Source organism: Trichosurus vulpecula, chromosome 2 (genome assembly GCF_011100635.1).
Source record: "Trichosurus vulpecula isolate mTriVul1 chromosome 2, mTriVul1.pri, whole genome shotgun sequence".
NCBI lineage: Eukaryota > Metazoa > Chordata > Mammalia > Diprotodontia > Phalangeridae > Trichosurus > Trichosurus vulpecula.
Genome location: NC_050574.1, coordinates 233,394,432 through 233,405,035, shown reverse-complemented (window position 1 = coordinate 233,405,035; position 10,604 = coordinate 233,394,432).

Here is a 10,604-nt window from a genome sequence, read left to right as displayed (position 1 = left end):
CTGGCCTCAGGCACTTGACACACTTACTAGATGTGTGACCTTGGGCAAGTCACTTAACCCCAATTGCCCTGCCCTCCCCCCAAAGGAAAAAATAAAAAAAAATATGCTTCTACACCTATAGCCCCAAGGATCTAAAACAGTGCCTTCAAATAATAGGCCCTTAAAAAAATGATTACCTGATTGATAGGATGAGCAGTTACAAATGAGTTCACATGGATGAGATCATGAATCCATTGGAGCATATCCGTGCATGAGTAAATCAAGCATAGACTTTTGCTAATAGAGATTTCCATGTATCTGAAGGTTGTTATGTTGTTTTGCTAACCAAAATAAGCATTTGTCATTATTAATGCAAGCCAATGCGATTACAGAGTAGGTTTGTTCTGCCTTATCCTGTTAATAAATAACTTTAGAATCCTTATTTCTTTTTTTAAATATATGTATATATGTCTATATATACATATGTGTGTGCATATGTATATATGCATATTATATATATACATACTCAATTTTTGTTACATTTGAGTTCCAAGGTGTTTCCCTCCCTCCCTCCCAACCCCACACTAGATAAGGCCAACATTTGACACAGATAAATATGTGAAACTAGACAATACACAGTTCCATATATCACATTTGTGGTGGGATATGGGAGAATCAGGTAGTTTTCTGCCTTATTCAGCCATTTTCCCATCCACCCAGAATCCTTATTTCTAATGAAGTTTTACATTATATAAACAACCACTGAATATATAAGGCCTTCAAAACATATCACAAAACTGTGAGACAATTAAGTATGAGTCTGTGCCAATACCCTCAGTTTGCTAAGGTTGCATCATCCATGTGGAAGATATTGGACCTGCTTTGGGAGCCTGGAGGACTAGAGAATGTATGAATAATTGGTGTTGGCTTACCATGTGGTTGAGAGTTTTTTCCCTCCAATGGCCAGAACTGCTTGCATCTTTTAAATACTCTGACTCTGCACTTATGGTGGCTATTGCTGCATTTGTGTCTAAGGGTGAAAGTGAATTCTTCACTCATGATCAGTGAGATCATACAGGATTAGGGAAGGGTCCTCAGGCCTCCTTTCTTCCCATTTCCTCTCATCCCCAGGCTATGTAGCCAATGGACTGTTCTTTTGACTTTTCATTCTTTTCTGTTGTAGGTTCAGGAAATGGAGTCTCTAATCTGGCCCTGGAGCTTGAGCCATGTAGATCTAGGAGTATAGGAACCCAGAGCTGGGTGTTTTGGCCAGCCCATCAGTGATGCCCTCAGGAAAAAGGAATGGCAACTCCAAGCCAGCAAAAGCAGAACCGAAGGCTTTGGGCTTGAGCCTAGGAACTGGGCTAATTCAGCAACTGTGAGCCTAATTCCCCTTAATCTTTCCCTCTCCCTAGACTGAGGTGGTATAGGAGGATTGTGCCACAGGTGTCGGGAGGGAATGTTTGTATGTTTGTTCTTGCTATATTTTTGAAGTAAACATTTCTTTGTAAAAGCTAATCCAATGTGGAGTGATTACATGAAACTTGAGTGCTAATCACCGGGCCCCTAAAACTGAGAGGAACACAGCTGATGGTAAAGGAGAAACCTCAGCCCCCTGGTGCCTGGGAACTCTGATTGAGATAAAATGTAACAGGCTTGAAAAAGTGGTGCCAGAGCAAACATATTGCCTACAAGTAACATATAGTTGTTAACCAGAGGGTAAGGACATTGTTCCACTATCCCCCAGCCCACAAATGCATCTTTTAGAAATATAGTGCTTGGGTTCAGGAATGCCCAAGTCAGACCTCATCCTCCACTTTTCACCTAACTTCTTCCAGAAACATCCTATTGTGGATAAAAACTAATATGACTTATTTAAACCAGTTAGTCAGTCAGTCAGTCAGTCAACAAACATTTCTTATGTGCCTACTATATGCTAGGAGGGATATACGGGATTTTCCTGGAGGACTAGCACCTATGGAGTGAAAGCCTGCTGGGCCCTTTTCAGGTCTGCTCATTGACCTTTGATGTCCACCCAACTCTCGCCTGTGGCTCCAAGAAGCTGTAGCATGTGCTGCGGCCACATGCTGGTAGAACTGTTTCACCATATGGGCTAAACCAGTTTGAGGGTTACCAAAAAGCCTCTAACCCATCAGTGATTTAGGGGAATGTCTACCCCAAGCATGGATAGACTTTCCCAAGTGAAATGGTGGATGAGAACGTTTTGTTCCAGCGGGCCATGAAGGTGGCTGAAGTGGGTACCATGGAGTGCTTAGACTAGAGCTTAGTCAGACATCAAAGATGCCAAGGTCATCCAGTGCATCCCAGGCCATCGTCAGTCATCCTGACTTTTGTCCTGACTCTGGAAGAGAGAGTGAGGCTGATGATTCTGTGCAACTCTGCCTCACTTAAATCCAATTCATGTGCAAGATATCACCCTGTGGTGTCATTGGTCCTCTTCAAAAACAGGTAGACAACAACAACACCACATGCTGGGCATTGGGGATATGAAAAAAGAGAAAAGACAATTCTTACCATCAAGGAACTTGTAATCTAATGGGGGAGACAACAAGTAAACAAATATGTGCAAACAAATATGTGTATAGGATAAATGGAAATAATTGAGAGGGAAGGAACTAGAATCAAGGAGTTAGGAAAGGCTTCCTGTAGAAGATGGGGTTTTAATTGGGACTTAAAGGGGACCAGGGAAAGCAGGAAAAGTGGAAATAAGGAGGAAGAGCATTCCAATCATGGGGGACAGGCATAGAAAATACCTATAGTAGAGAGATGGAATTTCTTGTTTCTGGCACAGCAAGGAGGATGATGCCTTTGGATCAAAGAATCCTGTATGTGGCAAGGAGTAAGGAGTGAGAAGACTGGGAGGTAGGAGAGGGCTAGGCTATGAAGAGCTGTGATCTATTTAACGAAAGAAAAAATCAAGACACCCATAAATCCTTCCCCCAACCCTAGATACAAATGCAAAGAAATACTGAGTAAATTGACACATATGCTAGTGACCTCTGCTGGAGAATGTGTGTAATTATAAAAGCCATATATTTTGTATATTTTTCTTTTTACATAACCACAATGAATTTTTTTAAATAAAAAAACCAGCATGTATGAGAGGGTTTTAGATAGGCTATACATTAAATTTTTTATGAGCTAATAAAGACTGCTTAAAAAAATTTGGAACCACAATTCAACCCAGATAATGTATTGAGGATATTTGAAATAGTCTCTGACTTTCTTTATTAAAGTTTCCGAAACTAATTTGACATGGGATACTTTGGGGCTTAAAATACATAAGCAGAACCCTCAAATGCTACTTAAGGAAAATCTAAAACAAAAGTATTTGATCTTTAAGGTTCCCTCCTATAATATAAAATGCTAAGAAATTAAGTCTATTTCTATATATAAAACATGTGGAAACACATGTCACCAGAAATGTGTGGTCAGTGAGTTGAGTCAGTCACATATTAAGAGGAATAAATAGTTGGTTGCTGCTCCAGCTCTTATCCATGCCCTCTTGCACAGTATAAACAGTAATGGATGAATTCTAACTTGCATCTTTTATGGGAGAATTTGTATAAGTGAGTTCTTGAAAGCACAGGGAATAATTACAGAAAAGGGGCCTGCTAATCATAAAAGATGCAGGCCATGCCATTGGAATGATATAAATGGCCTGCTTTTAAGGCATAAATTAGTCCCTTCAGAGATTTAGAAAGGATACAATGAGATAGGATGAAGAATGCCTCAAGGTAACCTATAAAAGTCATTTCATCGAGTCCAGTGTGCAAACTATGAATGACTATTATCATATGTAAAAAAGACTACCATCATCATCATCACCACCACCACCACCATCATCATTTTATTAGACTTCAGGAACTCAGTTCGTAATGAGACAAGTTGAAGATGAATGGACATCCTCAGACATCTCGTTTCCCATCCTGCTACATTCATTTTAGACTTCTTTGATTTTCCATCATGCCCCATGTCCATCCACTTTTCAACTTTCTTTTTTGTGTTGTCTTGACTCATTAGATCATAAGCTCCTTGAGGGCAGGGCCTGTCTTTTTTTCATATTTGTTTCACCAGAGCTTAGCTTGGTGTTTGGCACATAATAGGCACGTATAAGTGTTTGTTGACTATTGACTATGTGTGGAGCAAAAACACAATGAAACTGTGCATACCGTTTTAACCCAGTGATACTGCTATAGGGTGTATACTCCAAAGAGATCACAGAAAGAGGAAAAGGACCCATATGTACAAAAATATTTATAGCAGCTCTTTTGTAGTAGCACAGAATTAGAAACAATGTGTGCCCATCAATTAAGGAATCAGTCTAGATCAGTTACAATTATATGAATGTGATGAAATACTATAAGAAATGATGTACTATAGTACATCAAGAAGCCATAAGTACTATAAGATATGATGAAGGGAAGAGTTTCAGAAAAATATGGGAAGATTTGTATGAACTGATGCAAAGTGAAGTGAGCAGAACTAGGAAAACAATTTATATAATGACAACAATATTGCAAAGATAATCAATTTTGAAAGATTTAGGAACTCTGATTAATACAATGAACAGCTACAATTCCAAAAGATTCATGAAGAAACAGTGCTATCCATATCCAGAGAGAGGAAGAAAGGGAGGGAGGGAGGGAGGGGGAGAGAGAGAAAGAGAGAGAAAGAGAGAGAGAGAGAGCTGATGAGCTCAGAGTGTAGATTGAAACATCTTTTATTTTCTTTCTCCTTTCCTTTTCTTTTCCTTTTCCTTTCTTTTCTCTCTTTCCCTCCCTCCCTCCTTCCTTGCTTCCTTTCTCTCTTTCTCTCTCTTTCTTTCTCTGTTTCTTTCTCTCTCTTTCTTTTTCTCTCTCTCTCCCTCCCTCCCTTCCTTCCTTCCTTCCTTCCTTTCTTTCTTTCTTTCTTTCTTTCTTTCTTTCTTTCTTTCTTTCTTTCTTTCTTTCTTTCTTTCTCTTTCTTTCTTTCTTCCTTCCTTCCTTCCTTCTTTCCTTCTTTCTTTCTTTCTTTCTTTCTTTCTTTCTTTCTTTCTTTCTTTCTTTCTTTCTTTCTTTCTTTCTTTCTTCCTTTGTTTCTTTCAACAAAGCTAATACAGGAATTTTTACACAACCATACATATTTACAATGGGCTTTTTTGTTGTTTTGGGGGAAGGGAGTAGGGAGGGAGGGAGAGAATTCAGAAATGAAAAAATATAAAATTGATTTAAAAAATAAGCTACAAAGAGTAGGAGGAAGCTATCAGAAGTCACCTGGAGCTGGTAGAGTGGAAGTACAGGTAGAGGCAGCCACCACAAAGAAAGAGGCCAGGATTCTGGAGGTGAAGATTCTGAGCTGATTGGGCCTGTAGAATGTCAGGGGAAGAGTTGTGTTGCTGAAATCCTCTGAGACTACAGACTAGATCTGTGAGGTAGTACTCCTGTTTTCCTTCAGCTCCTTCACAGGGGCTTGAAATTTTGCTTTGGCCATGGGGGAGTCTGTTTACTTCTCTTTGTTTTAAGTGTTTACTTTGTTTTTATAAATAGTGTTAACCTGTGCATTTACTGATTGAGATGCCCTCATTGAGAAGGTAGTTGAGAAGAGGCAACTGAAAAGAAAACAGAGGGCTGGAGTCAGAAAGTCAATTGCTAAATTTTCAGCATGAGCATATACACCTCAGCAGTTGGCAAATGATACAAACCAGGGCTTGATTTAATGTTTCCTTGATTGTCTAGACTTAAGAAAGTGAGGGAGAAAATATTAACAATGCAGATTAAACTTAAAAGTATATCAAGCATACATTTCCTCAACCCCCAGACAATTATGAAACATTTATCAGTACACCTTCGGGGTGTACTGATGAACATCCCTGGAGAAGAGGGGAAGATAGATTGAACATTCAGGTGTTTTGCCAAAAGCCGCTGTCTTTGACCAAGGGCTGAGTGCTAACAAAAAGATAAAGAGAATTTAAAAATCCTTTAATATAATATTGCTACCCGGAGCAATGGAGGTTTATCCCTGGAAATGTCTCTTGAACATGAGTCAGGAGCAGTTGGAGGAGCAAATAGGAGTGATAGAAGAACTCTGATCACCACATCCTACATACCCTTAACACTACTATACACATGCATTGGTGAGAGCACAGAGCCAACCAAATACCAAAAAATTATTTCCCTCTTAATAGTTTAGAATGTTAGCTACTAACATGGAAATTTTTTTTCACAAATATCCCTACTGATATCAAAAAAGAAGCACCAAGATCCTATAGAAAAGAGTTTAGGAAATAATGTCCTACACAAATACTGTGTCCCTATTAGGTAGCTGTCAGTGATGGTTGTCCTCATTTTGTACAGGGTATTCCAAAAGTCTTAGTGCAATTTTGTTTTAATGGCTTAACAACTTAAAACTGCACTAAAACTTTTGGGATACCCTGTAGATGAACAGAGTTTCTTTGGACCAGGGCCACATAATGGATGACAGAACTCAAACTGGAACAAAGATTGCTAGAGTTCTTGGTTCTAATCATGTCTACAGGTGACCTATCAGTGACTTGCTTTCACCTCATTTGGATCACATCTGGAAAAATTAAGAATAAAGGTGGAAAAAGAATAAAAATGCATATTGTTACTCATTGGGGATTACTGTATTTGATCATGCAAATAGGGCATAACATATGTTTTTCAGTAATGTAAAAGGAAAGAAAAACTTCATTTACTTTGGGAGGTGAGTGTGGGGTAGTCCAGAACCATCTTTTCATTTGCTGTGATCACTTGGGGAGGGACACTAGTTAAGGTAGTAGTGATGTTGATGAAGACAGTAAAGTCTCTAGTTAGGGTATGGGATGCTGGGGGCCCTGGACAACTTTAGAAGAGCTTGAGGGGAGATGGTAACAATAACTGATAGCTATCAATCAACCAAGGGACACTTATTAATAACCTGTGTGCCAAGTACTGTGTTAGGCACTGGGGATACAAAAACAAAGAAAAGGAAATCACAGCATCTGGGGCAACATGTGTGTATGTATGTATGTATGTATGTATGTATGTATGTGTGTGTGTGTGTGTAGGCAGCTAAGTGGCAGAGTAGATCAAGCACAGGGCCTGGAGTCAAGAAGCCTCAACTCATCTTCCCAAGTTCAAATCTGGCCTCAGGCACTTACTAGTTGTATGACCATGGGCAAGTCGCTTAATTTTGTTTGCCTCAGTTTCTTCATCTGTAAAATGAGCTGGAGAAGGAAGTAGCGAGAAAACCCTAAATGGAGTTGGACACAAATGAAAAACAACTGAACAACTATATGTGTGTGTGTGTGTGTGTGTATGTATGCAGGATTATTACAAAATAAATGAAAAGTAGTTTTGGAGGGAGAGTACAGTTTTGGGGGAAGGCCTAAGGAAAGCTTCATGTAGAAAGTAGTGTTTCAGCTGACTTTTAAAGGAAGGGAGAGATTCTACATAGTAGCAATAGGGATGAGAATAAAAGGACATTTGAAATATTTTTCAAATGCATAGGAGAGAATAGAAGGAAGTGCAGAAGGAAGTACAAACAGGATAGTTCTGACAGTAATGTATGGAATTTACTATACCCTTTTTTTAAAGTTAGTAGTATGAAATGGAGAGTGATGATTCCATGTACAATCCTCTTTTTGCATTCTGCTCTGTATATATACAGAAATGCTCTTTTTTGGTTTTAAAATTCAGAATAAAAAATTTAAATAAACTTTGGAAAAAAATCCAGTCCAATCACAGTTCTATGAAAGTAAACAATGTGGTACATTAAAAAAGGTAGTAATTATGAATTAGAAAGAAGTCTGATGGTTCTAGGTTTACAAACATGGATGATTGAAAATCTCTTACTTTTAGAAGAACCAGTTCTAGATTTGTAATTAAATGAAGAAATTTCAACTGTCTCAGAGGCAACAGTAATTTGAAGGTTTCCTTGTGATACTAAAGGGCTTTTTAATCAAGTTTCCCTGTATGATTTAAACAGTAGTCTGTTCTCAAGTTGTAATTTGAACAGGCTATCAAGAATGCCTATGTAACCAAAATAGGGAAATTCTATCTGTTAATTGATCTGATACCAGAGATAAGCTGATGCCAATCCTCTGATTACATTTGTTTTCTAATTTTTGAAAGTATGGCTTACATGGCCAACAATTATGTATATATGTCTGAGGCAAAATTTCGTTTCTCTTTGAAATTTAGTTTTTGAGATCTTGAATTTCCAAGGGGGTGGGGGGAAACCATTAAAGTGAATATTTTTAAAGTGCCAGGAAAAAACTAGATTTCAGTGGTTGTTTTCCAAAATTTCTCAAGCAGAAAAGTAATGATAAAATTCAGCTTTTCTATGGCTAGAGTTGTGATGCAAGACAGTCCCTCTGGTTTCTCCTATATGGAGTAAAGAGATTTTGTCTTATTTTTAAGTTGGATATTGTTTTTTTTTAACTATCAGTAGTTGTTCTCAGAACAACATGTGCCTGTTTATAGTGCTGCTCAGGATGGTTTGGTTAAATCTGAGGTTCCATGCTGCTTTTGGAGATTGTTTGTTCCTTTGAGTCAACTCCAAGATAAATTCCAGTTCCCGGCTTAATGTTCTTAGTAGATTTGGTTCCAAAAGTCTATCTGCCTTTGATTTAGTTTGGTTGAGTACTGTGTGTGTCATCTTATCTAGGATAGATAAAATGCTTAGGATAGAGCACTCGAACATGCAGTATAGTACCATGGATCTATACAAACTTTTAACAACTGATGCCTATGTTGGTATTGATTGCTTTTTTTGAAGCACCTATTTGGGGAGTCTTCTATTGTCATTATTCAAGTCTCTCACATTTGTACCATAACTACTTAACCACTGGCTAAATCTCATATTTTTTGAAGATATTCCCTTGCCTCTACCCATACAGCTATCACCTTAGTTTAGGTTCTCAATACCTGTTACAAAGACTGTTGTGATAGCCTCCTAATTAACTCCTTCTCCCCATTACAATATATACTACATAGAGCTGCCAAAGTGATTTTCCTTTACAGCAGGTCTGGCTATGTCATCCTATCACCCAATAATCCTTGATAGCTTCGTAGTGCCTCTAAGATAATATACAAACAATGCTGGAAAGCTCTCCCTCAATATCTTTGGCTTCTTTCAAAAGTCAGTTCAAAATGCTTCTTCTATAATCACTTGAGTTTTCCCCTCCATAGTTACCTTCCTTCTACTCTGTGTCTGTCATATATACTATACATATACATACAGACATACACACATTAATGCACCTACTTATTTACATGTACTCTTCCCCTTTAGAACAGAAGTTCCTTTAAGGCAGAAATTGTTTGTGCTTTTCTTTGTATCACCAGTACTTGGCACAATGCCTGGCACATAGTTAAATGCTTAATGAGTTCTTATTGATTGATTGATTTCATAAACTTCATAACTTATCCCCAATTTCTTTGTTTGGATTTTGCATAGGTTATGTTCTATGATGTTGGGAAATACCTTAGATTAGCACATGTGGTAAACACTGTCAAGGAGCCTACATGTAAGATTGAATTTTGTTCTAGATCAAAATACTTTAAAATCAACATCTTTTAGATGATATTTTACCAGTTTCATTGAGCCCCAGAATGCTACAAAACTTCAGTGAAATCCATGGTATTGTGAGAGATATCTTTCTAAACCACAACAACAACAGAAAAATGAAGTTGAAGGAAAGTACTCATTGTTCAGATGATTACATACCAGTAGATGGGAAGCCCATTGAGCTAGTGTAGCATGATAGGCTAGATGGAGTATTGAAATTGTAGCCACAGGACCTGGATCAGATTCTAGCCAATGTTACTCACTACTTATGTGACCCTGGGCAAGTTGCTTCTCTTTTCTGGGCTTCATTTTCCTCATTTGTAAAATGACAGGGTCAGAGATGGTTTCTAAGTTCCCTTCAGGCTCTAAATCATTGACTGGCTATCTATCTATCTATCTATCTGTCTGTCTGTCTGTCTGTCTGTCTGTCTGTCTCTTGAATAGTTGCTGCAGATAATCAATAAGCCATGTCCAGCATTGAGGAAGAGAAGATTGGACTAGAATGCATTTGAAAAATTGTGTGGTTCTTTCACTGATCCCAAACTGTTGCAAAATCTCATTGTCTTAACAGTGATGATAAGAGGCTTCAGATCTTGGAACACCATGACTTTGGAAGCATTAAAGGTACAAATAGGATAAAGAACAGTGAAAAGGTGCATGGTAAGCATGAATAGGTTTCATTACATTGTCATGATGATGAGAACCAGAGAAATGGTATAAAAGACATTACCAAGAACATGTTTGACTGGAAAAGAAGGTGTGTGTGTGTGTGTGTGTGTGTGTGTGTGTGTGTGTGGTCATGTTGTGATGATGAGAAAGGATAGATAAATAGCCTGAGTATAGTAAACTGGTACCACAAGATATTAAAAGAGCCTCAAGATGGCTTGCAGTATGTTGGGAGGCAGCTAGATTGTGCAGTGGTTAGAGCCTAGTACTTGGAGTGAGGAAGATCTGAGTTCAAATCTTCCTTCAGATACTTACTAGCAAAATGATCTGGGCAGGTCACTTAACTTCTCTGTGTCTCAATTTTCTCATCTGTTAAATGGGGATAA